General features: G+C 44.5%; 1 long non-coding RNA gene across 1 annotated transcript; it reads left to right on the forward strand.

Annotated features, from left to right (window-relative positions):
- Nucleotides 1-7479: 7479 nt before the first annotated feature.
- Nucleotides 7480-9648, forward strand: LOC115465640. Its single transcript, XR_003941442.1, has 3 exons — nucleotides 7480-7490; nucleotides 8425-8429; nucleotides 9564-9648. It is a non-coding gene; the product is annotated as an uncharacterized LOC115465640 (long non-coding RNA).
- Nucleotides 9649-17945: the final 8297 nt, after the last annotated feature.

A 17945-nucleotide genomic window follows, 5' to 3' on the forward strand; every position in this document is an offset into this window, starting at 1 on the left:
CCACTGTACCCACATCTAGGTGCCCCCCCCCTTTACCCTTTAAGTACTATGGTAGTGTTGTACAGTTGTGGGTAGTGGGTTTGCGGTTTTTTGGGGGGGGCTCAGCACCCAAGGTAAGGGAGCTATGCATCATGGGAGCAATTTATGAAGTCCACTGCAGTGCCCCCTAGGGCATGTGAGGGGGACCAGTGCACTACGAATGCTGGCTCCTCCCATGACCAAAGGGCTTGGATTTGGTTGTTTTTGAGATGGGTGTCCTCTGTTTCCATTATGGCCGAAAACCAGGGACGACCATCTCTAAGGTCGACCTAAATGTTGAGATTTGGGCATCCCTGACCATATTATCAAAATAAAAGATAGATGCCCATCTTGTTTCGATAATATGGGATGCCCCGCCCCTTTGCGGGGACAACCTCAGAGATGGACGCCCTTAGAGATGGGCATCCCCATTCGAAAATGCCCCTCCACGTAACCCGTCCTGGGTGACTGTGCTACATTGGCTGTAAAGGTAATATCTGTTCCCCTCTTGTTAGGGAAACAGACTTTGAGGTACCTTTGAAATGGACAGACCATTGTCTCTTATTAAAATACAGCAGAGGAATCTTAAAAGGCTGTAATTTTATATGGACTTCATTTGCATGCTTAATGAGTCCCAGGGAGTGGAGGCCCGAGAAAAGAGTCGCCGAGCGAGCACCACACTCCCCCTGACCCAAGCAGTGGGAGTGAAGCAATACTCGGGGAGCGTTTTTTTCCCAATGTGATGACCGCAGCCGGACCACTGGAACAGATGGCTGAGTGGCTGCGAGACCTTGGCATGGCCGAGCCGCAGGGACAGAAAACTGCATGGTGCGGGATCTCTCTCCACCTCCAGCCCTGAACTTTGAGTGGTCGGTGACTGAGCCATGCACTCCCAGATCCATTTGCAGCTGACACGACTCCCTTGCTGAGCTGATGAGAAACTGTTCTTGTTATCCTAGGGCCTGCCAGAACGTGAAATACCAACAACCAAGGCATGCAGGTGACTGTTCTCTAAAGCTACTCACCTCATCTGACATTATCTGCAGAAATATGACGTGACTAGCCCATGACAAAATCGAACAGCAATTCTACATAAAATCTCCATGCTTCTTGACACACCACCAAACGCTAAGGTCAGTCTAGCATTAATCTTTGACACAAATCTACAGATGATTATGTTCTGAATGTCGTTTACGTCATCTGACAGCTGATTGTATTTTAATATCAGGTTAAGATTAACATCTGACAAGAATTTACAGATGACTGTGTTTTGAATGTTGTTTAGCTCATCTGACAATAGATTGTATTCTAATGCTGTTTAACGCTGCTTAACAGTGTTTACCTCATCTGACAGGTGATTGTATCTTAACATTATTTAATGCTGACTTTGTCTCACAGAATTCTAACACTCTGATTAATCTTTAACACAAGCAATAGCAGTAGACATAACGATTCTCTCTAACACAAAATCAGACCCACACAAACACAAGCACCTCAGAGCCCTCAAGCCAGAAGTAACCCCCCAAAATGGCCAACCTAAGGGCATGGAACTTCTACTATTCAGCAATGTGGATAATGGAGATACCAGCAGCAACCGAATGGAACAAAATACCAGTATACATCACAGGAAGAAGATGCCCCACTCCAACAACTGGAAGAGCCCTATTGCCCATCTAAACAACAATGCAGAGACCAAACAACCAGCAACATGAAATCAAACATGAACAACACCCAACAAAGCAACAAGAGCAAAACAGGCAGACCACACAGACAACTACAAACTGTTAAAAACAAACAAACAAACAAACATGACACGTATGTCCAGATACAAATAGGTTACATAAACGCAAGATCAGCAGTAAGACAACACTACTAAGAGACTGGATACAAACAGAACAACTCAGACTACTGCTCATAACTGAAATATGGCTGCATCTTGAAGATGACCCTGCACTACTAGACCTATGTCTACCGGGAATACATATCAACAGAACCAAAAGGAGGGGAGGAGGCATTGCAGTTGCAATAATATATAAACCCTCCTTCACAGCAGAACCTGTTGCTAAACATGCATCCTCAACAAATCGAAATCCTGGCATGCAAAATCACAGACAAAACACTAACTGACCAACTATGCATCACAATATTCTACCGCCCTCCAGGAAGCTGGACAGATGTCCAAGATGATTTCACGGACTTCATATCAAACGTCTGCACTAATCACCCAAAATGACACAAACACCAAAACACTAGTGAACTTCATAAACCAACTGAACTTCACAACAGCACAAGGAGTCTCATCACACACAAAAGGAGACCAACTAGACATATGAACCCACAGATTCTCAACGAGCAACAACCACATATAACAAACCAAACATAGGAAGAGGTATCATGGTTAGACCACAGCAAACTCACTTTCACACTAGAATGAAAAGAAAATGGCAAGAAAAGAGAGCCAAGAACCTAACACTAATTCACAACCAGAGGAAAAAGTAGACAACCACACATTCTGGACAACAACAATAATGAATTCAATGACACCCCCCTCCCCCCAAGGATACACACTTCATGAGAAACTGGGACGAAACAAGTGAAAATGCAATAAACAAAATAGCACCACTCAAAACAAAAATCACAAAACCACCACGTCCCTGATTTAATGACAAACTACTACACATGAAGAAACTCTGTAGGAAACTCGAAAGAGCATGGGCCATAAACAAAACAGACGCGAACAAAACCATATGGAGAAAAGCCATAAGAATATACACAAGTAGCATAAAGAAAGCAAAAGCGGAACACTATGAACCTCGACCAGACCAAATATTCAAACTCATGAAAAAACTTTGAATCGTGTGAAGTATCGCGCACAAATCATGTACCGTGGTATAATGATCAGTTCACAATGAAAAAGTGTCAGCTTAGATGAGCAGAGAGAGCATGGAGGAAATGTCCTTGTCTCCCCATGTTTGGAAGATTATAATTTTCAGCTGCACTCTTATTATACTCTTAGAACAGATGTTCAAAAATCTTAATAAAAGAATAGCTGAAGCCCCTTCATCATAGTAAACACAGTAAACATAGTAGATGATGGCAGAAAAAGACCTGCACGGTCCATCCAGTCTGCCCAAGAAGATAAATTCATATGTGCTACTTTTTTATTTGTACTGTCCTCTTCAGTGCACAGACCGTATAAGTCTGGCCAGCCCTATCCCCGCCTCCCAACCACCAACCCTGCCTCCCAACCACCAGCCCCGGCACAGACCGTATAAGTCTGCCCAGCACTATCCCCGCCGCCCAACCACCAGCCCCGGCACAGACCATTTAAGTCTGCCCAGCACTATCCCTGCCTCCCACCACCGGCTCTGGCACAGACCGTATAAGTCTGCCCAGCACTATCCCCGCCGCCCAACCACCAGCCCCGGCACAGACCGTATAAGTCTGCCCAGCACTATCCCTGCCTCCCAACCACCAACCCCGCCTCCCAACCACCAGCTCTGGCACAGACCCTATAAGTCTGCCCAGCACTATCCCTGCCTCCCACCACCGGCTCTGGCACAGACCGTATAAGTCTGCCCAGCACTATCCCCGCCGCCCAACCACCAGCCCCGGCACAGACCGTATAAGTCTGCCCAGCATTATCCCCGCCTCCCAACCACCAACCCCGCCTCCCAACCACCAGCTCTGGCACAGACCCTATAAGTCTGCCCAGCACTATCCCTGCCTCCCACCACCGGCTCTGGCACAGACCATATAAGTCTGCCCAGCACTATCCCCGCCTCCCAGCACCGGCTCTGGCACAGACCGTATAAGTCTGCCCAGCACTATCCCTGCCTCCCAACCACCAGCTCTGGCACAGACCGTATACGTCTGCCCAGCACTATCCCCGCCGCCCAACCACCACCCCCGGCACAGACCGTATAAGTCTGCCCAGCACTATCCCCGCCGCCCAACCACCAGCCCCGGCACAGACCGTATATATCTGCCCAGCACTAGCCCCGCCTCCCAACCACCAGCTCTGCCACCCATTCTAGGCTAAGCTCCTGAGGATCCCTTTCTTCTGTACAGGATTCCTTTATGTTTATCCCACGCATGTTTGAATTCCGTTACTGTTTTCATCTCCACCACCTCCCGCGGGAGGGCATTCCATGTATCTACCACCCTCTCCGTGAAAAAATACTTCCTGACATTTTTCTTGAGTCTGCCCGCCTTCAATCTCATTTCATGTCCTCTCGTTCTACCGCCTTCCCATCTCCAGAAAAGGTTTGTTTGCGGATTAATACCTTTCAAATATTTGAAAGTCTGTACTGTGGTCTAAATTTGCTATAATATCAGAATCACAATTAGAAAAAATAAATGATAACTGTCAATAATTCCGTTTGTAAATTAGATTATCTTCATCCTTCTGTTGTGAAACCATTAAAAGCCCCGTTTTTGCCTTTGTGTACTCAAATGGTTAATGCATCTTTACAGGGGGGCATTATGCCATTGGTTTTGAAATTGGCAGCTGTGAAGCCTTTGCTTAAAAATTCAAAACTCAGACACAAATTGACAATTATCGTCCAATTTCTTCATTACCTTTTTTTGCAAAATTGATTGAACGTGCTGTGTTTCAACACCTTGATGAATTTTTACAGCAGCATGAAATTTTAGATCAACATCAATTTGGGTTCCGAAAGTACCATGATACTGAAACATTATTAACATCTTTGTTAGACAGTGTCAGGACAGATTTTGATAAGGTTACTAAGTTTTTCTTAGTTACCCTGGATATTTCTGCAGCTTTTGAACCATTGATCATTCTATTTTGTTGGATCAATTACAATTGGAGTGGAGGAGTGGCCTAGTGGTTAGGGTGGTGGACTTTGGTCCTGAGGAACTGAATTCAATTCCCACTTCAGGTACAGGCAGCTCCTTGTGACTCTGGGCAAGGCACTTAACCTTCCATTGCCCCAGGTACAAATAAGTACCTGTATACCATACCATCCCCACAGGAGGCTCTTAAATAAACTGGATGGGCTGAAGATAGGACCCAAAGTGGTGAACTGGATTAGGAACTGGTTGACGGACAGGCGCCAGAGGGTGGTGGTGAATGGAGTTCGCTCGGAGGAGGGAAAGGTGAGTAGTGGAGTGCCTCAGGGATCGGTGCTGGGGCCGATTCTATTCAATATATTTGTGAGTGACATTGCCGAAGGGTTAGAAGGTAAAGTTTGCCTATTTGCGGATGATACTAAGATTTGTAACACAGTGGACACCCCGGAGGGAGTGGAAAACATGAAAAAGGATCTGAAAAAGCTAGAAGAATGGTCTAAGGTTTGGCAATTAAAATTCAATGCGAAGAAATGCAAAGTGATGCACTTAGGGAGTAGAAATCCTAGAGAGGTGTATGTGTTAGGCGGTGAGAGTCTGCTAGGTACGGATGGGGAGAGGGATCTTGGGGTGATAGTATCTGAGGACTTGAAGGCGACGAAACAGTGTGACAAGGCAGTGGCTGTATCTAGAAGGTTGTTGAGCTGTATAGAGAGAGGTGTGACCAGCAGAAGAAAGGGGGTGTTGATGCCCCTGTACAAGTTGTTGGTGAGGCCCCACCTGGAGTATTGTGTTCAGTTTTGGAGGCCGTATCTTGCTAAGGATGTAAAAAGAATTGAAGCAGTGCAAAGAAAAACTACTAGAATGGTATGGGATTTGCGTTACAAGAAGTATGAGGAGAGACTTGCTGACCTGAACATGTATACCCTGGAGGAAAGGAGAAACAGGGGTGATATGATACAGACATTCACATATTTGAAAGGTTTTAATCCGCAAACAAACCTTTTCCGGAGATGGGAAGGCGGTAGAACGAGAGGGCATGAAATGAGATTGAAGGGGGGCAGACTCAAGAAGAATGTCAGGAAGTATTTTTTCACGGAGAGGGTGGTGGATGCTTGGAATGCCCTCCCGCGGGAGGTGATGGAGATGAAAACGGAAACGGAATTCAAACATGCGTGGGATAAACATAAAGGAATCCTGTGCAGAAGGAAGGGATCCTCAGGAGCTTAGCCTAGAATGGGTGGCAGAGCTGGTGGTTGGGAGGCGGGGCTAGTGCTGGGCAGACTTATCGGTCTGTGCTAGGGCTGGTGGTTGGGAGGCAGGACTAGTGCTGGGCAGACTTATACGGTCTGTGCCGGGGCTGGTGGTTGGGCGGCGGGGTTAGTGCTGGGCAGACTTATACGGTCTGTGCCAGAGCTGGTGGTGGGAGGCGGGACTGGTAGTTGGGAGGCGGGGATAGTGCTGGGCAGACTCACTTTCACACTAGAATGAAAAGAAAATGGCAAGAAAAGAGAGCCAAGAACCTAACACTAATTCACAACCAGAGGAAAAAGTAGACAACCACACATTCTGGACAACAACATAGGGTCTGTGCCAGAGCTGGTGGTTGGGAGGCGGGGATAGGGCTGGCCAGACTTATACGGTCTGTGCACTGAAGAGGACAGTACAAATAAAAAAGTAGCACATATGAATTTATCTTCTTGGGCAGACTGGATGGACCGTGCAGGTCTTTTTCTGCCGTCATCTACTATGTTACTATGTAAGCCGCATTGAGCCTGCCATGAGTGGGAAAGCAAGGGGTACAAATGTAACAAAAATAAAAATGATCAGATTATCTGGCTTCATTTTAAACTGGTTAAATCTTTTTTGAAAGACAGGAAGTTCTGTGTGTTCAAAGGAACAGAAAAATCGGAGTCTCGGGTCTGTTTGACAGGTGTTACACAAGGCTCCTGTCTTTTTCTTTTACCTTTATGTACATTGTTGAAATGTTTGGGGGTGCAATAGAAGTTGTATGCTGATGACATACAGTTTGTACTGCCTGTCGAGAACATTTCAAAAACTCAGATTCTTTTCCTCTCTGGTACAAAAGGGGTAAATTGTCCTAAGATTTTTAACATTGACTCTGCTAATACCCCTATTGCCCATCAGATTAGAAATTTGGGGGTGCAACTTGACACTACATTATCTATGAAAAACCAGGTTGGAAACATAATAGCAAAGGTATTTTATAAATTAAGAATTGTACGGAATATTAGATCACTGGTTTCTGTCAAAAACTTTCGTAAAATTGTTCAGTCTGTAGTTTGTCCACTGTTAGATTACTGTAATGGTTTGCTAATGGGGATTACCGGTAACATGCTGAAGGCGCTACAAGTAGTTCAGAACGCTATAGTCCGAGTGATTAAAGGAGGCTCACGTTATGATCATGTTACTCCAATTTTGAAATCACTGGATTGGCTCCCTGTAAAATTCCACATTGAATTTAAAATTTTATTGCTAGTTTTCAAAATATTGAATGGTAATATTTCATCAACTCTTAGTGTCACTCTAAGATGTTATCAACCTACTCTCTGACATCATCTCAGAAACAGCTACTTGACGTGCCTTCATTTCATCAAGTTTATTTAGAAGAATCAGATCATCTATTTTCTACATTAAAGGTCCGAAATTATGGAATGCTTTGCCCATTGAACTTCGTTCAACACAAAACATGGACCAATTTAAAAAAAGAATTGAAAACTTATTTATTTCTTCAGGCTTTTGGTTCCTCTGATGTATAAATTATTTTAATACCATGTAAATTTTAATCTGCTGTATGTTTGAATTGTAGAGTTTTTGTATAATTTGTTGTGTAACGAAATAATTTTTATTGCTTTGTTTTTTTTTTTTAATATTTTGTTTGTGATTTTTCCCCGCTTAGACTTTTAAAGATATTGTGGGTTATAAATAAAGTTTTATTATTATATATGTATTATCCTGGGTTGTACTTATGGAAATCACAATATTGTAAACACTTTAAGAGACGGCACAAAGCTTGTAGTTCAAACAGAATTTGATTGTTGAATCCCTGACTCTCAGTGCTGATATGATAACCACTTTCTTATAATGCTATCACGCTTATTTTCGAAAAAGAAGGACGCCCATCTTTCGACACAAATCGAGAGATGGGCGTCCTTCTCGCAAGGTCGTCCAAATCGGCATAATCAAAAGCCGATTTTTTGACACCCTCGACTTCTTTCCGTCACGGGGATGACCAAAGTTCAAGGGGGCGTGTCGGTAGGGTAGTGAAGGCGGGACTGGGGCGTGATTAGGAGATGGTCGTCCTTCGGCGTATAATAGAAAAAAGAAGGGCGTCCCTGATGAGCACTTGGACGACTTGGTCCATTTTTTTTCATGACCAAGCCTCAAAAAGGTGCCCCAACTGACTAGATGACCACCGGAGGGAATCGGGGATGACCTCCCCTTACTCCCCCAGTGGTCACTAACCCCCTCCCACCATAAAAAAACAAGTTTAAAAATACGTTTTTTACAGCCTCTATGCCAGCCTCAAATGCCATACTCAGGTCCATCGCAGCAGTATACAGGTCCCTGGAGCAGTTGTAGTGGGTGCAGTGTACTTCAGGCAGGCGGACCTGGGGGGGGGGGGGGGGGTGGGGAGCTCAGCACCCAAGGTAAAGGAGCTATGCACCTGGGAGCAATTTCTGAAGTCCACTGCAGTGCCCCCTAGGGTGCCCGGTTGGTGTCCTGGCATGTGAGGGGGACCAGTGCACTACAAATGCTGGCTCCTCCCATGACCAAAGGGCTTGGATTTGGACGTTTTTGAGATAGACGTCTTTGGTTTCCATTATCGCCGAAAACCGAGGACGACCATCTCTAAGGTCAACCTAGATGTCAAGATTTGGGCGTCCCTGACCGTGTTATCGAAACAAAAGATGGATGTCCATCTTGTTTTGATAATACGCGTTGCCCTGCCCCTTCGTGGCACCGTCCTTAGAGATGGTCGTCCCCGTTCGAAAATGCCCCTCCATGAGAACTAGTCATTTAATTCTCTACCAGTGCTGGTGGATGGGAATCTGGAGACTTTGAATTGGACTGTTTCGAGTAGCTCAGAGATACTGGTTACCACTTGGCGCCAGATAAGACGGTTATTCTTACTCTATGTGGTGCTATGTGGTGGCTGGGTTTTCTCTCTTCAAAGCCTCTTGATCTCTGACTTTTCTTTCTTGCTGCTAGTACAAAGTCAAAATAGCATTACAGAAACTTTGAAAGTGGTTTGTTTAACTGGATAGTTTGGACAAATGCTTTTTGCTGCACTTTTGTTACTTCCATTTCACACCTAGAAATTTATTCTGTTCTAATCTCAGTGTTTCACTCTCAGGGTTGGTTTTGAGGATACCCTTCTTTCCGGTTTGAAGGGCCCTTGATCACCCTCTGGGTGTCGCACCTCTTTCCTGGTGGAGAGGCTCCCAGTTCTGTTCCATCATTTATCAAGCCCAGTATCCTGTTTCCAACAGTGGCCAATCCAGGTCACAAGTACCTGTCAAGATCCCAGAACAATAAAACAGATTTTATGCTGCTTATCCTAGAAATAAGCAGTGGATTTTCCCAAGTTCTTTTTAATAATGGCTTATGGACTTTTCTTCTAGGAAATTATCCAAACCTTTTCTAGGAAAGGGAAAGGGATTTGATATACTGCCTTTTTGTATTTACAAAGTGGTTTACACGTTATATAGTACATGGGTACTTATTTGTTCCTGAGGCAGTGGAGGGTTAAGTGACTTGCCCAGAGTCTTAAGAGGCTATAGTGGGAATTGAACTCACTTCTACTACTACTACTACTTATCATTTCTAAAGCGCTACTAGACGTACGCAGCACTGTACACTTGAACATGAAGAGACAGTCCCTGCTCCACAGAGCTTACAATCTAATTAGGACAGACCAAACAAGAGATAAGGGAATATTAAAGTGAGGATGATAAAATAAGGGTTCTGAACAAAGTGAATAAGGGTTAGGAGTTAAAAACAGCATCAAAAAGGTGGGCTTTTAGCTTAGATTTGAAGACGGCCAGAGATGGAGCTTGATGTGCCAGCTCAGGAAGTCTATTCCAGGCATATGGTGCAGCAAGATAAAACGAACGGAGTCTGGAGTTAGCAGTGGAGGAGAAGGGTGTAGATAAGAGAGATTTACCCAGTGAATGGAGTTCCCGGGGAGGAATGTAGGGAGAGATGAGAGTGGAGAGGTACTGAGGAGCTGCAGAGTGAATGCACATAGGTCAATAAGAGGAGTTTGAACTGTATGCGGAAACTGATAGGAAGCCAGTGAAGTGACTTGAGGAGAGGGCTAATATGAGCGTAACGACCCTGGCGGAATATTAGTCGTGCAGCAGAATTTTGAACAGATTGAAAACGAGAGAGATGGCTAAGTGGGAGACCTGTGAGAAGCAAGTTGCAATAGTCTAAGCGAGAGGTGATAAGAGTGTGGATGAGGGTTCTGGCAGGTTTTCAAGCTGCTGCAGTAACCATTATTTATTTATGTATTCTTGTATTCCACTGTTATCCAAAAACATGTTTCTGTTCAAAGTGGCTTACAATTTACATTCTAGTTGAGAGTTACATTAGTGTTTAACCGTTATAACATGGGCAGGACATCAAACTTTTCTGAGGGGCAGATTTAGAGAGTAGGACATTAGGCTTTGTAGTTATCTGAGGGTTTTCATGAGGAAGGCTGGTAGAGGTGGGACGTTGATAGAGGTAGGACGATGGTTTGTGTGGTTTTCTGAAGAGTTTTGATGAGGTAGATTTGTTGAGGTGGTGCATTGATAGCTTATGTATTTAGCTATAGAATTTTTTGAAAAGTTATGTTTTCATTTCATTTCTTCTGACTTTTGATATTGAGTTCCACCATTTGGAACCCCTGTAGCTAAAACCCACTGTGTAGATGGTTTTGTAGGTTATGTTTCTGTAGTTAATTAGGTGAAGAGGTAGGTAGCCTCTGCTTTCTGGACTTGCATTTCTCAGGGACAGCTCAAATCATGTCTGGCATATGTTCAGGTGCCATTCCAAATAGTATTTTCAAAATGAGGGTACTCGTTTTGAAGAGTAGTCTTGCTTTGATTGGTAGCCAGTGCAGTGTTTTGAGCAGTAGAATTGCTCTTTTGTATTTCAAATTCTTGAATATTAGTCTTGCTGCAGTGTTTTGGATGGTTTGCAGCGATTTTTGTGTGGTTTCCTTGCACCCTACATATGCTGCATTGCAGTAGTCTAGTCGGGATAGTATTGACGATTGTATCATTATCTGGAAGGATTTTCTGGGAAAATGGTCTCTTATCCTTCTCAGTTTCCATAGTGTATTGAAGCATTTTGATGTTACTTCTGATATTTGAGTGTCCAGTGATAGATTTTTATTGACAATGATTCCTAATATTTATAGATATGTGTCAATTGAGTATGTTTGCTGGTTATTTGTGATGCTTTGGTAAGATGTGGTGTTGTGTGGGTTGGATAGAACCATAAATTTGGTTTTGTTTCTGTTTAGTTTGGGTTTGAAAGCTGTTGCCCAGTTTTCCATGAGGTCCAGGCCTTTTGTTTTTAATTTTCTCCATTATTTCTGTGATTTTGTTTTACAAAGGTATGTAGATGGTGACATCGTCTGCATATATAATTGTTCAATTCTTTGGGTGTTGCAGCTGGTATGCCATTAGGCTATTAATCTACAAACAAGCATTCCATTAGGCTACTCCTCCCCTTCTCTAAACCCTGCTAAGCTAACTGTTTTTACCAGCGTTTAATTACATGTTGGGATCCTCTGTGCTTATCCCAGCTCTCTTGAATTCTGTTTCTATCGTTATCTTCACAACCTTCTCTGGACGTTCATTCCACGTGTCAACCAAAGTTCATGCAAAGAAATATTTTCTCCTGGTTCTCCTGAAGTATAGCATGACTCGCTATCCTACAGATTTCTTTCTTCTAAAATGTTTTGCTTTTTGACCTGATTTATACTTTGAATTCACCCATTCTGCTGTCTTCCCTTGAGTTTCTTTCTGGGAATGCCACTTTTATCTGGGCTGCTTTCTAGTGGGTGGTCTATGCAGTGGCGTAGGAAGGGCAGGGCGGTGGGGGCAGTCCGCCCTGTGTGCACACTGCTGGAGGGTGCAGAGAGCAGCTGCACGCCTGTCGGCTCCACTGGTTCCCTGCTCCCTCTGCCTCGGAACAGGTTACTTCCTGTTCCGGGGCAGAGGGAGCAGGGAGCCAGTGGAGCCGACAGGCACGCGGCTGCTCTCTGCACATGCATCTGGGGGGGGGGGGCTGTTGTGCTGCACCCTGGGGGGACGGACGCCGCTGCATCTGGGGGGGGGGGGGTGCGCAGCGGCGATCTGCCCCGGGTGGCAGCCGACCTAGGAACGCCACTGGGTCTATGCCCAGATGATGACTGGACAGATTCAGCTTCAGAAGTTGGAGAACAAGGCCAATGCTGGCAGACTTCTATGGTCTGTGCCCTGATCATGGCTGAATAGATTTGTATGGGCTGGAGTGGAGATTTTCAGGGGTTTCAACGACAGCTTCAGAAATTTTGGAACAAGGACAGTGCTGGGTAGACTTCTATGGTCTGTGCCATGAAAATGATAAGGACAAAATGAAGATCAGGTATCCGTATGAAGTATCGCATCATAAACTGGTTACATATGGTATCTTGTTGGGCAGACTAGATGGACCGTAAAAGTCGCTATCTGCCGTCATCTACTCTGTTACTATTTTCATCCTACCATCTGTTTCTGTCTCTAGATTTAATCTCAGTCTCTGAACTCCGTTCACACGTTCCCTGGCTGCATCCTGCCTTTGCAATCTTCTGCCAGTTTGTGTTGTGCTCATATTTACTGCAAAACATTTCCATGTGGGCCCATTCTCAGCAGTTTCCCTTCCCGTTTCTGTGGGGTGGGGGGTGGGGAAGGCTGGACTCTTTCATGACATGTATACTTTTACACTGTAAGGCTGTCTTTCATGAAGGCACCAGCAGAAATAGTCATTATAACAATATTTCTGTTCTGCTGTAAACTGCCTGCACACACATGCCTGAAAGCCCAAGAGAAGCGATATTGGCACTTTCAAATAGCCTCTTTGCCAGCTTTTCATTATCTTTCTGCACAGAGGCTTAGCTTAGATACCACCCTGCAGGCTGGCTTCCTTCCCTACCCTCTCCCCTGCCGTATCAGACAAGTGTCCTGCATATGGCAGGGTTAAAAGTCAAAAGATGGCCATCTACCTGCTTCCAGGGATTGGCACTGCGGCCCAGCGTAGAACACAGGGCAACCAGCCAGCTGCAAAACAAGGGCAGACAGAAAACGAAAGGACTGGTTCCAGGCAGAAGTTCTCCAGCTCCTAAAATATTTAACCCAAAATACCTTCTGTGAAGTTTTCCTGCCAACAACCACGGCACTATTTGTACTCTACAATCAGCATCCATTTCTCTTCCAAACCATTTGCCAATTTAGTAAGAGTCAACATCTGTTCTTCCAAACACTGATAATCCTGTAATTATAGCCTTGCAGTGTTAAGTTCATTTTCATCACGTGTTCTGTGCAGAATTAAGCAGCCGTGGAAGATGATCTAATTACAGAAGGAATTAGAAAGAAAGTTTCTGACAACAGACATAGCCTGTGGTCAAATTATAGTTTTCCTTTTAATTTTATTCCGCTGATGCTGTGGGATTTTTCCACAAGCTAATAATAGCAGCGCAGTGATTTAGTTTAGATAAATCCATATATCTCTCAGCGACCTCTCAGCAATGAGTTGTTATCACTGCATTAAATACAACTTTTGCCTACTTGAGCTTAGCAAACAAATCTAATGATATGGAGGAATTTAATTTTGGAGCGGAAAGATAATTTCTTAGGCACTGTTAATTCTCATAATTCAAAGTTAATTATGTTTGTGATAGCAGGGATGCCTAGAGTTGTATTCTCTGGAGCTGCAGAGATTTATATAGAAAGGCTCACATTTGGGGGGGGGGGGGGTGTGAGGGGAGGCGGAGGCACCTCAGTAGGATACCAAACTGGAAATATACATTCCAGAACTTAACCGGTTAGGGCCACTTAATTTCACTGCAGACCGCTAAACTCAAAACCAGCGATTTCCTGGGTGGTCCAGGGGCCTATAAGTGTATTCACTCTGCCGCTCCCCATTACCTCTCGGGTACTCCGTTCTATAGATAAATCTCTCTTATCTGTCCCCTTCTCCTCTACTGCTAATTCTAGACTCCGTTCCTTTTATCTTGCCGCACCTCACGCCTGGAATAGACTTCCCGAGTCTGTGCGTCTAGCCCCGTCTTTGGCCATTTTCAAGTCCAAACTTAAAGCCCACCTCTTTACCACTGCTTTTGACTCCTAACCTCTACTCACTTGCCCTGTCCTTTTACCTCGCCTGTTTATAACCTTACCTTTAATTGTTCTGTCTGTTTACCTGTCTTATCTAGATTGTAAGCTCTTTGAGCAGGGACTGTCTTTTTTTGTGTATGGTGTACAGCACTGCGAATGCCTTGTAGCACTATAGAAATGATAAATAGTAGTAGTAGATTGTGGTAACTGTAGTTAGCATAGCTTGGTTTAAAAAAGGTTTGGACAAGATCCTAGGCAGAATCAGTACATTCTAAAGGAAATGAGGTCCTGGGCCAATCAGAGCCCAGTTAACAAGATTTGAAAGTATACTGCTGCTTGCTTCCTGCTTGTGTTAAAGAAAAAAGAACATTCAGTTCCCTATAACAGCTTTACAGCAAAGAAACACCACCTGCTAGCCAAATAGGAGAAATACACTTCAGGACATAATTAAAATAGGAAAAAAAATCTAATACATTTTACAGGCTTAAAACACACTGGTTCTTCACAGAAGGGATGACAGTAGGATAGAAAGTGTTAAGTAGATGGAATAGCATCAGAGGAACAGGTAATCAGTTTGGAGGAGGAAAAAGATTGCAGTTTCCTCTTCAGTGATTTCAGAAAAGGAGGCAGGGGTTGGAGGGTTGAGAGAATGGACTAAGGTAAGGAGAAGTGGAGGTGACTTGGTTGAGAATTCAAGATTAATCTTGTGAACTTTATCACGAAAATACTCAGCCAGAGTCTGGGGAGAAAGTGAAGGGGGGGTTGGAGGTGAAGGCACTTTGAAGAGAGAGTTTAGTGTGGCAAAGAGATGTTGAGGGTTTGAGCCAAGCCAAGCCAGTTTGTCAACTTGATGTAGTAGTCCTGTTTGGGAAGTGAAAGAGCACACTGGAAGGAGGTCGACATGGGATTTCAGCCAAGGAACGTAGGTAGCAAATTCTAGAGGAGAGCCAAGGCTAGGGTTTTGGTACACCTTACAGAGTGAGTAATGGGAGAAGTGAGAGTATCCAGAGCAGAGGAGAGAATAGTATTATAGGAAGAGACAACTCATTGACAGACTTGGATAACAGTGATTAAGAGGTTTGAAACACTGGAGGACAGAATAGAAGAGTCAATAGCCTGAAGATTCCTAAATGTATTGGTGGACTAGGGGTGAGGGTGTTTAAGTGTGAAAGTTATCAGATGATGGTCAGAGATGGGCTTCCACCAGCTGCCTTACTTGCAGCCCATCTGCATATCCTCACAGCCTTCTCCAGGGTGACTCCGTGGTCCACCCTGATCCACCCAGGGCCTCCGCTCCAGGTGCCTAGGACTTCCACCAGCTGCCTTACTTGCAGCCCATCTGCATATCCTCACAGCCTTCTCCAGGGTGACTCCGTGGTCCACCCCGATCCACCCAGGGCCTCCGCTCCAGGTGCCTAGGGCTTCCACCAGCTGCCTTACTTGCAGCCCTAGGCACCTGGAGCGGAGGCCCTGGGTGGGTCTGGAAGTCACCGGAACTCCGGGACCTACAGGACCACAAGGGTGAGAGAAGCAGGAATTTTTTTATGGCTTAGGTTTTAGTTAGCTTTGGATTTTTGCCTGATTGGTTGTAACAGGAATTGTTGTTAGTAGCCTAATTTTGTTGCTGTTGGTAATCTTTTCTCAGGATATTATAGTTATTTAATTGCTCATATATATATATATTTTCATATATCTGTTGCTGTAACAGTATATTTTGGTAGTGTACAGAGTTTAGTAACTTGCTTTGCATTTTACCATATTGTTATTTTTATATCTCTAATAAATAATATATTTCCACTTTGGCATTATTCCTTACACAAACCTAAGGGCCACATTTAGGTCCTGTCATTCCTCAGCAAAACGAGTCCAGAGTGATTGCTGAATAAGTAATTTTCTGCCCACCTAAGTACCTCGACATAATGGGTAGCTCGTCCTAGTCTTTTGCATTACTGTCTCCTTTGAAAGGTTTGCTTTTTGCTGGACCTAATTGACGAGATTTTACTGTGTGCATAATGCTGGAATTTGGCTATGTTTTCCTTGCATTATGCCCTCTCCTACACATTTGTCATCTGCTTTTGGACAGCTGGTTTGCTTGATTTTGGGACGGTTTCAACCTGAGGATTTTCCTTGTAAATTGTGTTCACCTGTGCCAGCTGCTGGCTCTGCTTCACATAGGGCTCCCAGATACACTGTGCAGTTTGCCTTGAGACTTGCACTGTTAGCTTCCTTCTGCTCTGCGGTGGGAATGCCTGTGAGTGTTCAGGGCTGCTTTGTGCTCCAGCCCTCTCTTCTGCAGAACCTACCAGCTGTGCTGTCCTGGGGTGTAAATCAGTTTTTCCCCTGCTTTGTCTTTACAGCCAGGGGCAGGTGACTGGAGGAGTGGCCTAGTGGTTAGCGCAGTGGACTTTGATCCTGGGGAACTGGGTTCAATTCCCACTGCAGCTCCTTGTGACTCTGGGCAAGTCACTTAACCCTCCATTGCCCCTGGTACAAAATAAGTACCTGAATATATGTAAACCGCTTTGAATGTAGTTGCAAAAACCTCAGAAAGGCGGTATATCAAGTCCCCTTTCCCTTCCCTTTCTCTTTTATTGGAGTTGCAGGCTCACTCTGCTGGACAATGTGCTTCACTCCCAGCTCTGAGGGATTGGGAATCCCTCTCAGATTTTGGGGGCACAGCTGGGGATCTTTACCATTCTGTCTGTTTCTCAGGGACTGTGCCTTTCTCTACGCCTTACTGTGTATGTGTGTGGGGGGAGGGGGGGGTCTGCATTCTGCTTGTGGTCCTGTCAGCTCCTGTCTCTTCTAGGGGGGGGTGTCTACTCAGCATTCTCCCTCTGACTCAGAGCTACATTCTGAATTTTCCAGTTTCAGCTGCCTTTCGGTCACTTCACTGGAAGGGAGGGGGAGGTCCATGGACAGGAAGGTTTTGCCTTACCCTCTCCTGATAGGACTGTATCAGACCACAAACCACACCCTTCAAGGTCTAGTTTTGCATTTTCTGATCTTTGCTATAAACCGGATACCAAGCCACTTGTATTGAGCTTGACTCATCTCCATTTACTGCTGATGTTTTCAGTAAATTAAGATGTTTTTTTTTATTTTATTATCTCATTTGTACCCCACAGTTTCCCAACAGTGTCAGGCTCAATGTGGCTTACAGTGCAAAATGGTTTTAAAAAAGCTGAAAGGCTCAGCTACAAAGGTTAGGGCTTTAAATCAGATATGGGCGTTGTTCAAAAATACCATTTTGGAAGCCCAGACCAGATGTAGACTGAGGAAGGAAGAATTGCACATAAAATGCTGGTATTCTGGTCATTTCCATGCACACATGAACATGCACACACACAAAGGAGCAGTTTCCAGCTGACCGCTATTCTGTAAATTAGGATGTCCGTGTCCTTCTATTGCTGGTGAGCAGAATTCCCAAAGGAGATTTTGCACTTGGCCACTTCAGACCTTTGTGTGGCAGGTTTACCAGACCCTGCAAAAATGTCTGCGGGAGGTCTTTTTTCTGGCACGGTTGGAGCAGGAGAGGTGGGAAGGATATTGGAAGCATATATGGTTGAAACTTGACTATATAGGTATGTTTTTGTTATTTTAGTTTTTTTTTAATTTTTGTATAAAAGTAGGTTTGCTGTAATTGGTTGCAAGTTTCTCCAATAAAAACATTCCCTAGCATCAGGCAACTACAATTTGGATTCACTTTGCATTTGTCCACATTAAATTTCATCTGCCATTTGG

The sequence above is a fragment of the Microcaecilia unicolor genome, chromosome 3, assembly GCF_901765095.1.
Source record: "Microcaecilia unicolor chromosome 3, aMicUni1.1, whole genome shotgun sequence".
In the NCBI taxonomy this organism is placed as follows: domain Eukaryota; kingdom Metazoa; phylum Chordata; class Amphibia; order Gymnophiona; family Siphonopidae; genus Microcaecilia; species Microcaecilia unicolor.